Raw genomic sequence first — 19,795 nt, 5'->3', positions numbered from 1 at the left:
CCTCGTGCGCTCCGAGCCTCTGATTGGACTCCAGCTTGAGCAAACACATCTGCTCGATAGGGGTGCTGCGCTTCACTTTACACCTTACTTAGTGTGCATGTCCTTGATATCGAATGGAAAATGCGAGTCTTATAAATCTGACTACATTTTCACAAATGGAAGGGACGTGTTTAATTGCTTTAGCGGACAAGCAAACTATATATTTTTATTAAAAATTTCCCTGAAAGGGTTAGGGTTAGGGTTATTTAAATGTATTCAATTCATAAATTGGACATGAAATATCGGTGTAATTTAAAACAGTTCTTTAAAATACTACTAATAATAAAAAATAATAATAATAATAATTAGCGTAGGCCTATAGGTTACTTCCAAACATATAGCCTTATAATCGCAGTCAGCAGCCAAATGCCTTTTCGATCATTAAAATATTTATTTAAACTTGGTACCAGTTGAATAAAACTTATGTTTTTTTACAATAACTAGTTTGACCAACTAGCAGACGAGGTAATCAGTGTTAGTTTTCTGATTCGCATTAAACCGATTATGTACTGACTTTAATAAGTTAGGATAGCCTAAGTCTTTAAGAGAGAGAGAAAAATAAATAAAATTAAACGCAGTTAACAGACCTAATGAATACTATTTTATAGTTGTATATTTAATTGTGTTTAAATTATTTACTATATACTGTGAGGGAAATCACGCAAACAGAATGATGAAATCACTTTTATTTGTTTTGATGTTGAGCCTTTTCTATGCTATGCAAATTGGGCTCGTTGCTAATTAGTTCATCTAAGACGATGGGGCATCATTTAGGATTGTAAAGGATCCTACACAAACACCCAGCGGGCCATAGGCACTACTGAGTGCTTCACTTTGAACAGATGATAATTCATTCAGGCAGAATATACATTGTATTGTGACCTGATCAGGTATTGCAGGACGCCAATTGGATTAATCATTCTGAAGTCGAGAGGGTCTCTGACTCTTTTGTTGCCCAGTTTATTCGATAACAAACACTGAATTATTTTATTATTTGTAACAAAACTGAGTTAAATACTCATGAATGTATAGTAGCCATATAATTATTTAGGATAGCCTATATAGGCTATTGATATATTATTAACAATAGTTGATATAGTGATACATAATTTTTGAACAGTAATACGCTCAAAAACAAGAACCTGAAGCCATTTTATTGACTCTTCAACAATTAATTTATTTTTTATTTTTTATGTATTTCGGATAGTGTATGTCTTATACGCACAGGTATGATTAGCCTAGTCAATATTATTTAAATAGGCGAAATATTGCTCTCGTCTGCGTAGCCTATATGAAAAAACATGCGCCCGTTCTATAACAACATAAAAACATTTCTGCTTAGTCACTTGCGATTTTAGTGTTTGTCTATGGCTTCCAGACGCTCAGACAGATTCATAAGAGCACGTGTGAATAGATGATCTGCTGTCTGACATGATGTGTGTCTGTCTCCGAATAAACGAGGAATCATCAAAGCAATCGAATCGTCTGATCGACCAAAACGAATTCTTTTCAGGAGGAAAACGAATTTGCAGACATAGAATTGCATCTGTGATCTTTCTTAAGAACTAATCAAACAAATTCCTCTCCCTGCAGCGCTGACAACAAACGTTTTAAAATTGTAAAATAGTATGAACAAATCGCACTAACAAACATTAATAATAAAATTATGGGAATAATAATAATGCTTATTTTTATTAGCTATTAGCTCTTATTTTCAGAAGACACAAAGACGCAAAATCAGGCCTATATTTGCCCTAAATATGTCGGTTAAAATATCATGCACTAAAGTGAACTAAAGCGACAAATCTTTTGCATTTATATGCATGGAATATTGCGAGCATGGGAGAAATACTCTGTATTTCAGTATAGTGCGCGGTTGGCACAAACATTAGGCATATCACAGTTATTATCACTACACTGCTGTTTATTGAATGAAAGCAAATTCAACATCACCGTCAATCGAAATAAACAAGGAAAAAAATCGAAATCACAGCTTTACAATTATTTACGGGAATGAGTGCTTTCCTACAGGCGGCTGTTTATGAAATTTCATATACTAGCCAATTTATGACATTCTAGGCCACTACAAAGAGAGTCTTTATCAGGCTCTCCGCGTACTTTGACCCCACAATGTAAAACCAATTCAACGAACACAATAGAGACACGATGTCTGTGTCAATAGTCTCTATGCTATTAGCGACAATATTTTATTACATTATTTGATTATTATTATTATTATTAGGCATTTGTGTTTTTTTGTAGGTATTGCTTATAAACTTCTTATTTCTCGGGCAAAGCTTTGTATAATTTTCACAGTTGTCATATTTATTTGATAATTACACTTTATTTTAAGGTGTCATTGTTACAGTGTAATTATATATTTAAGTACTGAGTAATATTACATAGGGTTAGGGGTTGGTTGCATGTAATTATGCATAATTTATAGTTATTGTGACAGTGACATGTAACATGTGTGATAAGGTCACTGTAAAATAAAGTGTTACCATAATATACTAATTGAAGTAGTTTGCTTTCTATCTAAAAAACTCGTAATTCAACTGTGCCATCAGATTATCTCCATTTGATTAGACAGCTTTAACACAGTAAAAGAAGCATGTTTGCCATTGGTCAGAGTCATATTAGATATTTGCTCATGGTTCATCAGGTTGTTTCAAACAATGTTTCTAGACCAATCATTGCCAGATTCGTTTGCTTTGTGTTGTACATCACTGAAGTTGTTGCCGGATGAATGATGATGAAGCGATCAAATACTCATTACCAGGTGACATATTGTAAGGCAGGGTGTTGGCCTTTCCCTGCTAGAACACTCATTGTGGACATTAAATCACCACGAAAAGATCATACAAATCTATACCCTTACAGACTTTAAAATATCACCCTCCATTTTTATGTTCTTAAGTATGCTATTTATTAGCTATTAAAAGCGTTCAAGACTGTCAGGCTGACACAGACTAAGAATAAAACCATTTTCTACAGAACGTAACAGTTGTGTTACTTCCTACATTTTGAGTAATTCCCTCTCCTTCCCATTGCATTAAAATTTGACCTATTTGCTTATGGTTTATGACAGATGTTATGTTTTTATGCCTGGCACTGCCTTCTCCAGTTGAACTAAAAGTCAGAGACTCCGGACAGTTCGAGGCATATATGTTGCTGTTTGCAATAGTAGATGATTAAACAAGAAGGTGTAAAAGCAACCTTTGTGTGTGTGTGTGTGTGTGTGTGTGTGTGTGTGTGTGTGTGTGTGTGTGTGTGTGTGTGTGTGTGTGTGTGTGTGTGTGTGTGTGTGTGTGTGTGTGTGTGTGTGTGTGTGTGTGTGAGTTTATATATGGGGGCGTGTGGGAGAGGCCTTGGATAGTAAACGTGTTAACAACCTTCACACAGATCTCTGGTCACACCCTGCTGGAGTCATGCGATTCTCCACTGTGTGACAACTGCATTTCTCTCATTCAGTGGAAATACAGAAGCACTGCAGGGGAAGTTCAAATGAAGAACATTAGCCATCTTTTGACTCATTTGGTCAGTACAGTTGGTGTATAATAAAAGTGGATGTGTAAATAACGAAATAACTTTAAAGTATTATTTACAACACACACACACACACACACACACACACACACACACACACACACACACACACACACACACACACACACACACACACACACACACACACACACACACACACACACACACACACACACACACACACATACTATTTATTTGTTACATACAATACATACACACACACACACACACACACACACACACACACACACACACACACACACACACACACACACATATATATATATATATATCACTTTACAATAAGATTTCATTAATTAACAATTTCATTAATTAACTATTAATTTCAAGATTTACTAATACTTTATTTAAATCAAATGTTGTGTTTGTTAACATTAGTTAATGCACTGTGAACTAACATGAACAAACAATGAACAACTGTATTTTTAATAACTAACATTAACAAAGATTAATAAATACTGAAACAAATCTATTGCTCATTGTCAGTTCACATTAGTTAATACATTAACTAAAAAGGTTGCCACATTATTTTGAGGCCACATTGTATGGAAATATAGTTATTAACAAGGCAAATTTACAGCGCATGGACTCTGAGCTATTAGGCACTCTGTGAGATTCCTCACACTGTCATTTGTTCCTTCCTTTGAAATAGCGAACAAAAAACAAAAACAAAAAATATATATATAATGTTTACAGGCTTTATTGTTTTGTTTTTTCTCTGGCTGGAATCACAGGTAAGAGCTCAGTTATATATAGTGGATACAAACCTGTTTTGCAAATATATGTTAGTGTAGTTCCATCTGTAAGAACAGGACTGTTGGGTGTACACATTAAGACAATGACAATTAACATAAAAAAAATATATAAAAAAAAAATCAAATCCTAACCGTTTACCATGGGCTATTAAGCAGTGAAGAGCCAAGAGCAGTCAAGCACATTAGATGACCTATGAAAGATGAGCTAGGATTACAGATAAGAGTCCCATCATTAGTCATTTCATTCAAGTGTTTAAGAAACTATTAGTGCCGCACATGATAGTTCGAGTCTGTCTATTCTCTATATACACCAGATATAATGATAACTGTGTTCAGGGGTCTGTTCACAAATGAAATTAAAGTGAGAATAGTTATATAAGTTAATCTCTAAAATACTATTACTACTACTAACAATAATGTTAATATGAATAATAATAATGTTCATCAAATATTATTTAGAAAAGTATAGGCGTGATTTACCATAGTATAGTACCATCAAAGCACTAATATAATATAATATAATATAATATAATATAATATAATATAATATAATATAATATAATATAATGGTTTGAATTAGAATTGATGGATGCTAAAAATAATGATAATTTTAATAATAATGTTTATAATTATTATTATTATTATTGTTGTTATTGTTGACATTGTAGATGAATATATGAAGAGTTCAGATGCAAAAGCCTCTAAGTGCCATCTGAGATTTTCTTCTAGAATGATCATTTTTATCAAGCTCGTATATTTAAGTTCAGTAATTTCACTTAAATGACAATTAATAGGTAATCTTCATTGATATTGAAGTGAAATTACTGAACTTAAATATATGAGGTTGATAAAAAATGATCATTGTAGAAGAAAATTTCAGATTAGAGGCTTTTGCATCTGAACTCTTCATATGAATATCACATAATGACAAAAATACAAAGATAATTCATTTTTGATACTGGTTTATTTTGGGGGCATTTACATAAATATCCAAGCTAAGAACCATTACAAACATTGTATTGTATTCGATTTCTAGCTTGTCAAACCTGATCACTTGCCGTGGCTTGACATCAAACTGAGGGGTTCTGGTGCATCTTGCCCTCGTTGTATGAGCAGTACGAGTGAGATGTGATCACACTGTCCAACATTTCAGTGTGTGCTTCACCTTTGAACCCTTCATGAGTTCGGACCTCAGAGTGAAATCAATATTGTTTAGCCACTGTGTGTCTGAATCCACTACTACCACTGCCCTCCAAAAATAAAACGCGATGAAGCTAACGTTCTTTGGGCCATGTTGTTTTTTCCATACACCATCCAATCAGCCTCCATCCTGTCAGGCTGTGCCTGTGTTTTGTCTAGGGGGGAAGGTCAGACTGTGGCTTTCCCTGAATCAGCTGTTTCAGCGCCAGTGGACGCTATCTGCTGTCTATTCTGACTCGTGTTACATCACTCGGACCCCAGATTTGGGCGGCAGAGCATGTGTGTGTGTGTGACTGACTGATATCTCATGGATAGGCAAGGGATCATTGACATTATATTCTAAAATAGTTTCATACTCAGTACAGTTTTTCATGGTATCTCAAAGACAATGAGGTATGACCTCATTATCTTCTCAGACACATCACCTTTAAATTTAAAATAACAGTTAATCCGAGGAGAACATTTCTGGAATCCAAACCCATCCATTTATCTGCATATAATGCACCTACTGGTCTCTCTATTCTATGCAGTCCTGAAAAATGACCATAGAAGTATAATTTTAATGGTCCACCATATTTAAATTCTTCTGAAGCCAAATAATAGCTTGGCGTGATGGAAAGACCTAAATTGAAGTTGTTATGAAATAATCATTCAGAGCAATTTTGCAAACACAAATGTTCTGTTGCCAACATTTTTTTTTTTTTAACTTAAAATAACTATCAGTAGTCAGCCATTGAAATCTTATTATGAACCCACCAAGGAGAGCACACTCCTATTTTTTTTGTGAATAACTACTTCATTTTGTTTTTCATCTAGAGCTATCATAGATGAGCTTGAATAAAGACTTTTATGGTGTTTTTTTTTTTTTTTTGCTTTAAAGTTCTAGTCCCCATTCATTGTAAGTGCATAGAAAAGCACATGGAAGTAATTTAGGTTTGAAACAGTGTTATTATTATTTATATATTATAATACCATGGTCTGTCCGAATACTTGATTCTGATTGGCTGGAAGGTGTGCAATAAACCCGTTTAATGCACAGTTAGTTCCAGATCAGTTTAATCAACGTTCTATATTGATGTACTGTTTTTTTTTTTGAAAACACAAAAAACTGTGTTTTATTTTTATATTTTGAGTTTTCATTTTAAATTTAGTGTAATTTTCAGTAGTATTTTTATTTTATTTCCGGTTAGTAATTTTAGTGCTTCAACTTATTGAGCAAACTTATTTTAGTTAGTTTCCAGGGCAACATTTCTCATTTTTGTCTTTTTATATGGAGGAGTCCCCAGTTTCTAACCTTGGGTCCCTATAGGGGCGTGTTGCTGCCGCAAGATCATCGATGGACACCTCACTCATGGGTTGGGGTGCTGTAATGGACGGACACCCAGCCGAGGGTCTTTGGGAAGCCCCTTGAGGTAAGGAGGACGAGGCAGAGAGCTGTGAGAGAGGGGCGAGGAGCTCTCACGGAGGAGCTAGGGAAGCATAAAAGGAGGAGCGGCGACAGCGAAGGACGAGAGAGGACCAGGCCTGGACAGTTATGTTATGATTTGTTTATGTGTGCGGCAGTCGTCAGTGAGTCATCTTATATTTATATTTTATTTCAGCTTAATTTAAAAAAGATTTGGTTTTAGTTAACGATAATGGCTTTGAGTCCTTTCGCTTTTTGTACTGACAGTACTCTTCACCTCTACATGGAAAAATATGGTCATGCCTCAGACAGTTTTCTTTCCATTTCCATTTCTTTGTCTGGCAAACAAAGCTGTGCACTTTAGTTAAGATAAGATCTCAGTCTGCTCCAATGGAGTGAGGTCCCAAGAAACATAGCCACCATGATATGGCACTGTTTCCTCTTGTCCTTTATAACTGTACAAATTCATCTTGTCCTCATGACCTCCTTGTACACACACACACAACACAAAATCCTGGAATTGCCTACTTACCGTAAGAGCTATGAACTTAAACATGCTCCACTTGTTTGAAGACTCAATACACAGAATAGGGTTGTTGAGTCCAGTTTTTGTGGCATGACCAGGGTTTGTTTAGGCAGAAAATACATATGCATTCTACCTTCTCAATTATATTTTTTATCAGGACATCAAACAGTCAAATAGTGATAATTCTTTCAGAACCAATGCTGTACCAGGCACTCGCTGTTTGCTGATGGAGGGAAATGAGTGAATCTGGATCTGCTCCCTGCTTTGGAAAATGAAAGAGAGAATGAGAGATGTAATACTATCAAAAACCAACGTGTCACTCCCTCTCACTTCTCCCAGACTAATTGGTTTTAAATTTTTGTTCCTTCTGCTCAGTCATGTGCAGCGCTTTTTCAGTCGTATTTCAAAAGTGACCAGGCTGCCAAGCTATTGGGTTTTTGTTGTGTTTGTTTTTGCACAGGGATCCAAGGACTTGAAGAAGCGGAACTTCAGAAAGGGAGTCGTATCTGGCAGATCTGCTGTATGTATAATGCTAACATTGTGAAGTGGTTCTGAGAGGCGTGGGAGATCAGAGTTCTGTGCTGCATGCAGATATACAGCACTTCCATGTAATGTCTCTACAGCACGTATGCAGACTGTTAGAACTGTCATTCTTTTAAACAGGGTGTTTTTTTTAAAGAATCAATACCTTGATTCTAGCACGTACACAGCTTGAGAAAGGGGAGAATGTCAAAGTGAAAAAGAAAAACATTTAAAGGGATAGTTCACCCATGAAGGAAATCATTTACTCACTCTCATGTCTTTCTGAACTTATATGACTGTGGAACACAAAAGGAGAAGTTGAACAGAATGTTCACACTGTTCTTTTTCCACACAATGATCGTATACAGGTATGCTTGTTATATATTTTATAAGATGTCATCATTCAGTGAAAATCTGCCATAGCTCTCGGATCTCAATCATGCACATTTACAAAACTTGGTGCTTGAAGTTATAATGATGACAGAATTTTTGCACTTTCTTTTTAATGAAGAGGTCAAGTGCTCCAAATCACGTACTGCATATGTTAGGCATGCGTTTGGCTGTCTGTTGCTAAGCTTCTAGCCATTGCATTCAAACACAGCATCGTTTCACACTGTACATGTTTGGCACTGCAATGCAGGATTCCTTTACCTGGGATTAGAACAATGATAACCCAGTGTTAAGTGCAATGTATAAAGCCTTAAGGAGTCAGTATTTCTAAGTCAATCAAAACATGTAAACTCACAAAATTGAAGAATGGGTGTGATAAACATGGGAGGCATCAGAATGCAAATAGTATTGTGTTTCGATTCAGGTGTTTCAAAGTTCTGTTCTGTTTAAAGAACTTTGTTGAGAGTTTATTGTCCTTAGAATATTGGGGGAGAAGGGGGTATATAAAACAGTTATGTGTTTAACATATGTTTAGCTACTTTTCTAATCTTACCTCACACTATTTCACCGTTAAAATTGTCTCAGGGGGAATGAGACTATAGGAACGACAGTACCTATGATACCATACTGAGAGGATGTCTGCATCACTGGTTGTGAAAAGTTTGCACAAGCACAAAACTGTGAATACAGGAAGGACTCAACCCGAGAGGACCTGAGATCCTGAGGTTGAGCCCACATTCACACTATAAAACATGATGAATGTGTTCAGAGAGGACCAGCCTGCCCCAGGACAAACATCTCACAAAGACAACCCTCTTGCAAGTGCCTTTGAGGCAGCCACACTTCAAGTAGAATGGGCCCTGACACCTAGAGGCAAAGCGACACTGCAATCCTTATAGTCAATGGAAACCACATCCGCAACCCAGATTTTCATCAAAATCAGATTTATACCACTGGCCTGAGCGGTCTGTAGAAAGGCCTCAGCCATCTACCACTGCGCAAGAAATAGGACACCAGGACATGTTTTCCCACCAAAGCCCCTGCAATCTGGATGTGGAAAGCCAAGATAGTGGGCACATACACCATCAGGGTAGTGGGGTTCAGCCCAGCTGGAAGATGCTCTTGTAGAGACAGTCCTGAACCAGTTAACTGGGTTGAGACGGCGTTGTTCACACCATGATGAGAAATTACACTATTTAAGAGCATACAGCTTTCTTGTTGAGGGAGCCCTAGCAGTGTGAATGGTATCAGTAACTTCAGTTGAGAGACCAGAATCTATGAGCTGGTCCCCCTCAGGGGCCAGACCCACAGTTTCCAGATCTCTGGTCGGGGGTGAAAGACTGTCCCCAGAACCTGGGACAGTAGACGGTCCCTCCAGGTCAGAATCTCCAACGTACAGCCTTCCAGGAGAGATACCAAGTCTGCAAACCATACTCAGACAGGAAAAAACGGGGCTATTAATATCACCCATAACCCCTACTGATGGACCCTCGGCAGAACTCCCAGGAGCAGAATGATTGGGGGAAATGCGTACAGATGCAGCCTTCAGCCCCATCGGCCAAACCTCTCTACCATATGGACTTCACTATTTGAGAATGGAGTCACCAATCACCGGGCCTCAGCCCCTGCCTCAACATGATGTTTGCTCCCATATTAATGTGCCCTGGTGGCCCCTGAGATCTGTGAGAAACTGTCTTGGTGCTAAAAACAATGCCCTCATCTCTAGGCAGTTGATGTTCCAAGAGAAATAAGGGGTGTAACAAGGTATGTTGATAAGGGAAGAAGGAGGCGGGAGCCGGCAAATGTTTAACACTAATGATAAAACGAAAGTAAAAGAGGCAGCCCCTCACGGACGACTGCCGCACACACATAAACAAAACATAAGATAATGTCAAGGCCTGGTCCTCTCTCGTCCTTCACTGTCATCGCTCCTGCTTTTATGCTTCCGTAGCTCCCCCGTGAGATACGAGGCCTGTGCGCCACGCTCTCACGGCTCTCACCCTCATCCTGCTTGCTACATAATATACGATGGCTCCTCCACTACGACGGCCCAGCAGCAAGCTCCCAATTCCCGCGGTTTGCCTGCTCCACCCCATCATGGCGTACAGCAGCAGGCCTGGCCTCCAGAGAACGCTGGCAACTTCTCCGTCCCCTCATGGACGGCAGCCACCCCACCTCGCCCCAGGAGCAGGGCACAAGCTCTCTATCCCACCTGTTCTTCTAATGATCCAGTACCACCACCTCGGGCAGCCACTGGCGGTCACCACTCCTTCTTGCTGCCCGACCTCCTCAGCACCACGATCCCCCTCAGCAGCGAGGGCTCTCCGCCAGCGTGTCCCTCCTTCCTCCTGGGTTTCAGCACCAATGTAACATGGTATGTTGTTATTGGAAGGAACCGGCGAACATTCAAATATAATGACAATTGCCTCTGCATCAGTCTCAATTAATGCGTTTGATTACGCTGAGGCGAGCAGCGTCTATTGAGTTGAGTTTTTTACGTTTTGTTCATTTTATAATTGAAACTGTATTTTATAATATATTGTGTTGTTCATATTTGCCTGTTCAGGCGCAAATGTAGTGTTTTGGTGGCCTCCCCTGAAAGTCCTATAATTCTAATTATCATTAAAATATGAAAAATTAAATGACGGGTAATAATAAATTATGACAGAATTTTTACCAGAGGTCGGACCAAGTCATTGTTTTGCAAGTCACAAGTAAGTCTCGAGACTTTGGATTCAAGTCACGAGTCAAGACAGACAATACCAAGCCAATTGCAAGTCCTCAACTTTAAGCTTCAAGTCTTAAACAAGTCATTAGTGCTCTTGGCCCAAATTAGTGTCTCAGTATTAATTAGTATAGTAAATGTATACTAATATATATATATATATATATATATATATATATATATATATATATATATATATCAGTTCTATAAATATATCTAAATATATATATATATATATAGTACTGTATGTTTTTTAATACTGTAAATGCCTAATCATACCTCTTAAGCTTTCACTCATGACTGCATATCTGTAGGCCTGTATTGCCCTTGGCAGTTCATGAAACACTTTATGGCAATTTAACATTAGAAAATGTCATTTCTGTCATTAATAGCATATAGTAAGTATAATTATAAAGACATAATTAGTGTTTGGTTTAGGAATAAATCAGAGTTTGTAAATGAATCATAAGCTTAAGTGAATGTATTATTTAGTTCACATCCACTGTTTCTTTTGTAAACGATCCAGTGTTTTTAACGAATCAGGACTAATGAATATGCCAAATAATTCACACCAAAACTGTAGTTGATGTCCATTGTCCACAGTAACCAAGTAGCTAACCTGATAAGTTAAATACTGAACCATATAAATTTCAACTAACCTCTGTCTGTGGGGGTTATGCAAATATTCATAAACTTTTTAACTAGATTCACCTCAAAATATCACCTGACATCATCCTTGGCCAATGGCTTGGCTTACTACACCCGACTCAAACACCGGCTTACGCTGAATGTGTTCGAATAACGTCAACACCATGACGAGGCGTCTATGTCCCCTCGAAAGGGAACTAAAGTGGTATGCTGGAATTTGCACTCTGTTTCTGTGAACGGTAAAACTTGCCTTCTTTGATTTGATTGGCCATCTCAGTCATTTTGACATCGACGAACACTGTTAGACCGTTAAAGCAGACCAGCCTTAATTTTTGGCCATTTCTGGCAAATTCTAATTATTGGAGGGGACTTGTCCTCCTCAATGGTTATGGTGGTTACAGCCCTGGCATTTTGAGGTCTTTTCATACACTGAAAAAATATTTTCATTCATCCAATTAAAAAATTTTAGGGTAATGGTTCACATCTATATTTTATAACTTGAGCCAATGAAAAATAAATAACTTGCCCTTACCAATATTTTCTATGTCTATGAAAACTATTTTATATAACTTGGCACAAAGCATATTTTTCTTGTTGAAAAAAATAAATTAATTTAAATTCTATTTTTGATCTAAACAAAAATATATAGATTTAATCAAAACAAAAATTCTCATTTAATAAATATGTATTAGAAATTATTTGTTTTCTCCAATTAAATAGATATTGATTTAATAATACAATTATTTCTCATTTTTAAAAATACAAGTTAATAGAAATTATTTATTTTAAACAAACAAAAAGATATGGATTCAATAAAACATATTTCCCATTAAGAAACATTAATTAATCTTGTCCAAAATCAAATAAAAAAGACACATAATTTTCATTAAATCGATATTTATTAAATTATTATATACATTACTTCCACACATCCACAATTTCGTGTCAGATTTTCAACTTTTTCAACATTTGCGACAGACAGCAAGTCCCTCAGAACCTCTTGACCCTCAAGTATGATTCCAATGTTTGTGGGTATACAGCTTGTGCATCTCTGATGACAAAGATTTCCATGGTTTCTGCTGAAGAGTTTTTTCAGCCTCTTCCTTCTCCAACACCTGGAAAAGAATTTAGGAAGGAGAAAAGAAAAAGAAAAAAAGAATAAGGAATCAATACAGCTTGGGTTTCCCCCCAAAATAGTTTACATAATACTAATACTTCTAACTAATTATAAAATTTACTCCAATTTGTTGTTGACATATAAATATAAGTTGCACAAACTTTCCAGCACATGGGACTCTGATTTTAGCTGAAAGTAATTGTTTCTATATTTGAAATTAGCCTTCAGACTGTTATCAGACATATATCTGAACATAGTCTGATGGCTAATTTTGAAGTGGACAGCCATATCTAGCATTTTCACATCTCTAAAGTAATCTGGCCTTACCAGGAAATCTTTGATGAGGTCCTCCACTGTTTCTCCCATATAAAGGATGAGATATTTCAGTGCTCTTTGTATCGGTGTCAGTATCCTGCATCAAGATAGTACAAATTTGGCATGAGGGTACATTATGGTCAACAAACTTTAGCACAATATACGTTATCAGTTGATATAATAATCATTATAATATATGATTCAATAGTGTGTCAATCCTATTACTAACGCCACGAAAAAATGTCTCCCCCCCCCCCAGTGTCCTCTGGTGGCTGGTAGCTGCTACTACACTTTTTTGAAAACCAACCGACATCAACCGATTGGCGCCAATGCAGCAATACTTCTATGCATACAATCCATAAATAAATTACCATTGTGAGTGTCGACAGTCATACGTGTTAGATAACGTTACCATTAATCACAAGTGAACGTCAGTCCTTTAACATGTAAGTTAACTTTAGCTCCTTAGTTGTTGATCAGGTTTCTACGGTTTTAACCAGAGAACGTCGTTCTTATGACGCTGCATCGAGATAACGTTATGTTCAATGACTAAACGTTCACGTTAATTACCATTGTAAAATCAAAATAAGCCAGGGGTAAACGTATATGTTCCCTTTTGTAATCGGTCAGGAATTGATTAACGTCGACACATTAACGTTAACTTGCCAAGTGTAAACTAAGCTAGCATTTTTAAAACTAACTAAGTTACATAACGATATCTAACAGATAAATTCGGCAGAGCAACATGTCTTGTACAGGCTTCTAAATATACAGCAGCACATTTAAATGGTTGTTTGTTTCACTTACTTCAGTTTATCCGCGATGAAATCTGATTCTCTCTGGAGCAGCAAAGTGATCCACGGAACGTAGAAGAGCGGTTACAGCGGTCAGCTGACTGGTCGTTGTCGTCGAGAAGATTTGTGTTTACTGCCCATGCGCAGTCCTGTGTGTAACCTTGAAATTGTACATTCGTCGAAACAAATATTTCTTATTTGAGCTCTTAATGAAAAATATTTATATTTAACTATGTTTTGAACGAAAAAAATATTATTTGAAAAATAAAACAAATAATGGTAAACTGAATTGAAAGACAAATTATTAATTGGATGAAGTACTGCTTGAAAACCTTTTTACAGTGTATAGCAGTAAAAATATTAATCATTAAACTCCTCTTTAAATATTTTTGTATTGGACAGCAGTGGTGACTTCTTCTGTATGATCTGTATCATGATTGCTGTCAATCAAAGTCCCCTAAGTGCTGAAGAGTTAACAAGGAACCAGCATGATCTGCTCCACCCACCCCATCACTGACCCCCTAGTGCCCTAAACCTCTCTAGCCTCTAAACTCCCTCCATTACTCCCCCTTCTCAGCCTTTGAGGCCTAATTGTTTTGATAGGCTGATGCATAGCAGCAAGACATGGTCGCATTGGAGATTCATGTTTGGAGAGAACAAGAGCACAACAAGATGCAAACCGAATAAGGAGTCTGGAGAGAAGCAGGGGTTCTCTAAACCTCCGATAAAGAGATTTCAAAAACAAGATATGCATTGATAATATAGGAGACAAGGTGTCTCATCTACTTTGTTGTGACCTGCACTGGTCGCGATGATTCAAACTGAGATGCTAAAAAAAAAGATTATACGTCATCTTGGACACTAATCTAATCATGTTTGGATATGATTTAGACTTTTTAAAATAGGATACATTAAAGCACACTAGGCAAATGTCGGATAGGATGACTGTTACTTGTTCAAAAACGCTCAAGGTGTCTAGGCTACTGTCTATCATCATAATATGCTCATGTCAACTTTGTCAACAAGGTTATAAGTTAACATTTATTTGAAAGTGTAAGGACAAATGTAGGATTTTGCTGAGGTTTATTTGCTGAGGTTTATTTTACATAGTCCTGTGGTGATTAATGAATGTCAGTAGTAAAAGTAAATGTGCATGCATAGTAATTATTAATAGAAATGAAAGAAAAATGCTTTTTAAAATAGGTTTAGATGTATTAATTTAGGTCACACAGGACAGGTCAAGCTCTCAAAAGTATTATATTCCAACCCTTAAACTGATGAAAAGATGATGAAAATACTGTTTATACAGACAGTGAAAGAAGGACAAGAAATTATATGTATATGAGAGGGAAAACAGGATTAGGAAATCGAACTAGTCAGAATCGAACTTGCGTCGCCCGCATGAGCACCATAGCTGAATGTGCCAGAGCACGAACTGCTAACCCACAGCTCCAACGTTTAACCGTTCTGATTCTGCATGTGTTTTGGTATAAACCGTTATCTACTTTCATAGTCATGATATCATCTGAACCAAAATAGTCCATGAATAAGAACCCTAATGACCTCAGTGCTTCTCTTTTATCATCAAAGATGGATCACATAATCCTGTTCTCCCTTAGTTGATAGAGCTGAATTGTTCTAAACGGTTGACAAAGGAAAACAGCATTGACCAGCCGTTCTCACCTTGCTCACTTCAAACATCATCTCTATAGGAACAATTGGCCTGCTTGTAGCGAGCAGTAGTTCCGCGTACCTGTGTTTACCTTTGGTCTGCGAGCCAAGCCAACAGTGGAATTCAAAGGGCACGAGCGGTGGAGTGCTCACTCTCTCACTCTCCCTGTTACCATTGTGTAAAGCCCCCCTTTTACAAGACAAAGGGCTCACTGGATGAGCAGATGTAATGCTCACCCCAAGCAACCTGAGAAAACAATGTGTGTTACTGCCATAGTCTTTCAGTGCGTACGTTGAAACCGGTCATGTTTGAAGGACCCTCAAATCAAACACATTAATGAAAATGGAACCAAAAAGCTTAAGTTCTTCACAAAGTATCACCAATGCATCATACTTGGTGAGAGATTTGTACACTAAACTTAAATGTCCTTATGCTAAAATGCGGTCAAATGTATGTTTTTTGCAAGTTAAAACTACGAATTAGCATCAAATTTACAGTTAAAAGCAGAAATCCTAGCATGACACATTAAATATATTTATAATTTATATAATTTAGCTTTTTTTGTTATCAGTGATGCACGTTAGTGTGTTTTCTGTTACATTTAATGGTGTTTAGTTAATGTCTATTAATATTGTTTTGTCTAATTAATATTGTCTATTTCCACTTGTATTGTTATGGTGGTTATCAGTACATTTTAAGGCAAAAGCAGATTTTGCTATATTTAATATATGGTAATAAGTTGTAAAATACTCAGGCACCAATATGCCATCCCATAATACCTGCAATATTTGTCACTATGTGTGTTTTTTTACAGTCAATTTCTGCCAACTAAAGCTACTTTTTTTTATTTATTTTTTTTATAAATTGTATTTAATTTTGTTGCACTGTTATCTGTTGGATGTGAGTTACAGCTAATTATCAACCATAAAAATGTATATTCATTGAAATATGATGAATAAATAATAATTAAATGTATTCTAGTTCTATATAAATGATATCATGTAGTGTAAATAGTATGTTTAAATAATGAATATTCAGGAATGGTATTTAAGATTGTTGAAATTACACCAAGTTAAGGGCATGGACAATAATTATAGTTTAAATTGGCTGCTAAGAACTAAGTAATTTATAATGTTCAAATAAACAAGTTTAAATGTCAACATCACCTGTATGCTTCAGATAAAATGGATTTTAAAATACATACAATGGAGGAATGCATGCCATATCTAGAACCAGAATATTACAAATACTTGGAGGTGAGCTCTTTTGACTTATACCTAGAAACTATACAACACTAGCAATGCGCTGACAACCCATCAAAATTCCCTTTTGCATCTAATATCAAAATGAAATCCAATGGTACATGATATTTTGTAGGACGTGGAGGAAGACACACAGCTGTGAAGAGGCTGCGCCAAGTCAAGGGTTTAAAGGAGTCACAACGGATGCTCTCAAGACATTTGAAATATTCCCTACGGATAAGACAACACCTGTAGAGGACAAGGCCTGGGTCGCCATGCGTCTCTCAAGAACATGAGGTGTCAATCAGTAACGTGGTTATATGGGCTTGTTAATAGTTAACACAGACCCCAGATTTGCGGCCCCTTACAGAGTTAAACTCACACGGACCTGCTGGTGGTGATTGCCGACTGGTCCATCAGAAAACAGAAAATATATATATGCATAAAGGTAAACACATAAACGTCGAGTGAATCTGAGTTTGTTGAGGGCGGGGATGTTTGACGACAACGGATATGGAATTTTCCGACAGGGAGTGGAGATTTTATAGGCATAAATAAGGCTTTTACGAGAATTCGGCTTCAACTGCTGCTCGTTTAGCCAAAAGTTACGGCACTCCTGCAACTATTGTCATCTAAAACTCATTCGTTCGCTCAAAACTCACGCCTCCCTCCCTCGCCAGGGTCAGAGGAACATGATTAAGGACTATCTATCTCCCCCCCGCTCCCCCATAATGGCCTTGTGGCTCCAGGCAGAGGGTGAGGAGCGCCATCCTTGACAGACACCTTCAGTAAGCTCTTTCACCCCCCTACCAACAGCCTCGTGCCCCCCTGCCTGCCTGTCTGTGTGACTCCTGCCTCGGTGCTTTGATAAACACTGCCAGCGGGGCTCAAACATGGGTCAGGATAACCTCCTGATGACCCAAAGGCTCCGTCTCCTGTTGTGACACACACACACACACACACACACACACACACACCGCTGACCAGGTCATCTCTACCTGACGAGCCACTTCACTGTCCTTATCAACGTTCCCAATTCAACAGAGGAGCACTTTAAACATTCCTCTGCGGGGTTGCTAATTGGTGGACGATCCCATTTAACAAGCTTTGGATAGCATTCTGGCAAGGTTCTCTCAAAGTTACGAACACATTTTCTTTCGGTAACATTAAAAGAACTTTCGTTCAAAGTTATATGGTCTTTCATAAAAAAGTTTGTGTTTATGGAACAGTCCTCTGAAACGTTTTGGATAGTCTAATGTTTTTTAAACATTACAACTAGTTTCAGAATGTTCAGAGAACATTCAAACATGATGTTCCCGTAATGTTTTCTCTAACGTTCACATAGCCAATTTTGGCCTGGTTTCACAGACAGTGCTTAGACTAAGCCAAGACTTGGTCTTAGTTCAATTAGGACATTTAAGTAGCTTTTATAAACATGGCTTAGAAAAACATTACTGGTGTGCATCTTGAGACAAAACAACGGCACTGACATATTTTAAGATGCGTCAGTGCAAGTTGCTTTAAGTTCAAACAGTTCATGCAGTTAAGTCTGGGACTAAGCCTTGTCTGCGGAACTGGGCAAAAAAGTAGAAAAAAAGCAGACTCTTTGAACGTTCTTAGAACATACAGAAATAACATTTTTATAACTGTGATCCTCAGAAAAATATGCATAGAACTCATTTTTGTTAGCTGGGATGAATTTTGCTAGCAGTTTATTTGTGGGCTTGATTATAACTATGTATCATTTTAATTCGTTACAGTTTTTAAAGGGATAGTTCGCCAAAAACTGATCAGCTGACTTAACTTTAAAAAGTGAGGAAATCTTAAAATTATTAAGTAAATAAACCATGAGTAATTGAAAAAATTTAGTTACGTGGAAGTGTTAAGTTCACATAACTAAAAAAAAATTCAGTTATTCAACATTTTTTCAATGTGTGGTTCTTCTGTTTCGTCCATTCAACGAATTCCTTGGGGTCCAAAACAATCTTGAACTTAACTGACTTTTCATTGTATGAACGAACACATTTGAAAAAAAAAAAAATTTAAATACCTTTTTATTGTGTTGTATTGTGTGCAGAACAAAGAAAGGCAAGCCATTTTGGAGCGACATGAGTGTGAGGGTGAGGGTGAACTATCCCCCCCAAAAAAGTTGGATTCTGTAAATCTGTAAAATAGCGAGTCTGGATATAATGGCATCAGTATAGAAGTGTCACCTGAATGTAGTGGGACTCAGAACAGCCTATGAACAGAACCCTTAAACTGCAGGAGTGCATCTTGGGAGGGGGAGGGGGAGGGGGGGGGGGGGGGATCTGATGGAGTAACTGTCTTCAGCCATAAATGATTATTGATAACTTAGGCAGCTTTAAATCTCTTTAAACTTACACCGTTCCAAAGTTCATCTTAAAAAACTGAATATGTGTAAATTGACATTGGCAGAACAACGCAACAATTTTGTGAATTGCATAAAGGGGAGAGATAATATTCAAGCCAACAGCAGAACTGTTACAGATTAAACATTAAGCTCTGATTAAATCGTATATTGTGTCTGGAAAACTATGACAAAAGCCTATAAAGTAAAAGTACACAATACATAAACTGTAGAACAGAATCACAAAGCTGCACTCACTTGGACGTGTATCAAATACAGAGTCGGTTCAGTTCAAGCATGACGCACAAGAATGTGCTCAAATACACTTTGATAAAAATGACATAAAAGTGTTCATGAGATTTTGTGGTATATATATAATTAATTAGCTGTACATATTTAAATAATAACAATAAATAAAAAGCTACTAATTCAAGAAATACAGTTCATTTTGAAAGAAGTTGAGGAAAAGTTGAAAGCTGAGGTAAATGAACCTCAGCTCATGTCACAC

The 19,795-nt window shown here is 37.1% G+C and overlaps 1 long non-coding RNA gene across 1 annotated transcript; it reads right to left on the bottom strand.

The window, feature by feature from the left end:
* Positions 1 to 12,639: 12,639 nt before the first annotated feature.
* LOC309501897 lies at positions 12,640 to 14,336 on the bottom strand. Its single transcript, XR_014207043.1, has 3 exons — positions 14,020 to 14,336; positions 13,225 to 13,309; positions 12,640 to 12,895 (listed from the first exon to the last, which is right to left on the bottom strand). It is a non-coding gene; the product is annotated as an uncharacterized lncRNA (long non-coding RNA).
* Positions 14,337 to 19,795: the final 5,459 nt, after the last annotated feature.

Source organism: Leuciscus leuciscus, assembly GCF_965113295.1.
Source record: "Leuciscus leuciscus genome assembly, chromosome: 6".
NCBI classification, from domain to species: Eukaryota; Metazoa; Chordata; class Actinopteri; order Cypriniformes; family Leuciscidae; genus Leuciscus; species Leuciscus leuciscus.
The sequence above is the reverse complement of the archived record's forward strand: the minus strand, read 5'-3'. Positions and strand labels throughout refer to the sequence as shown.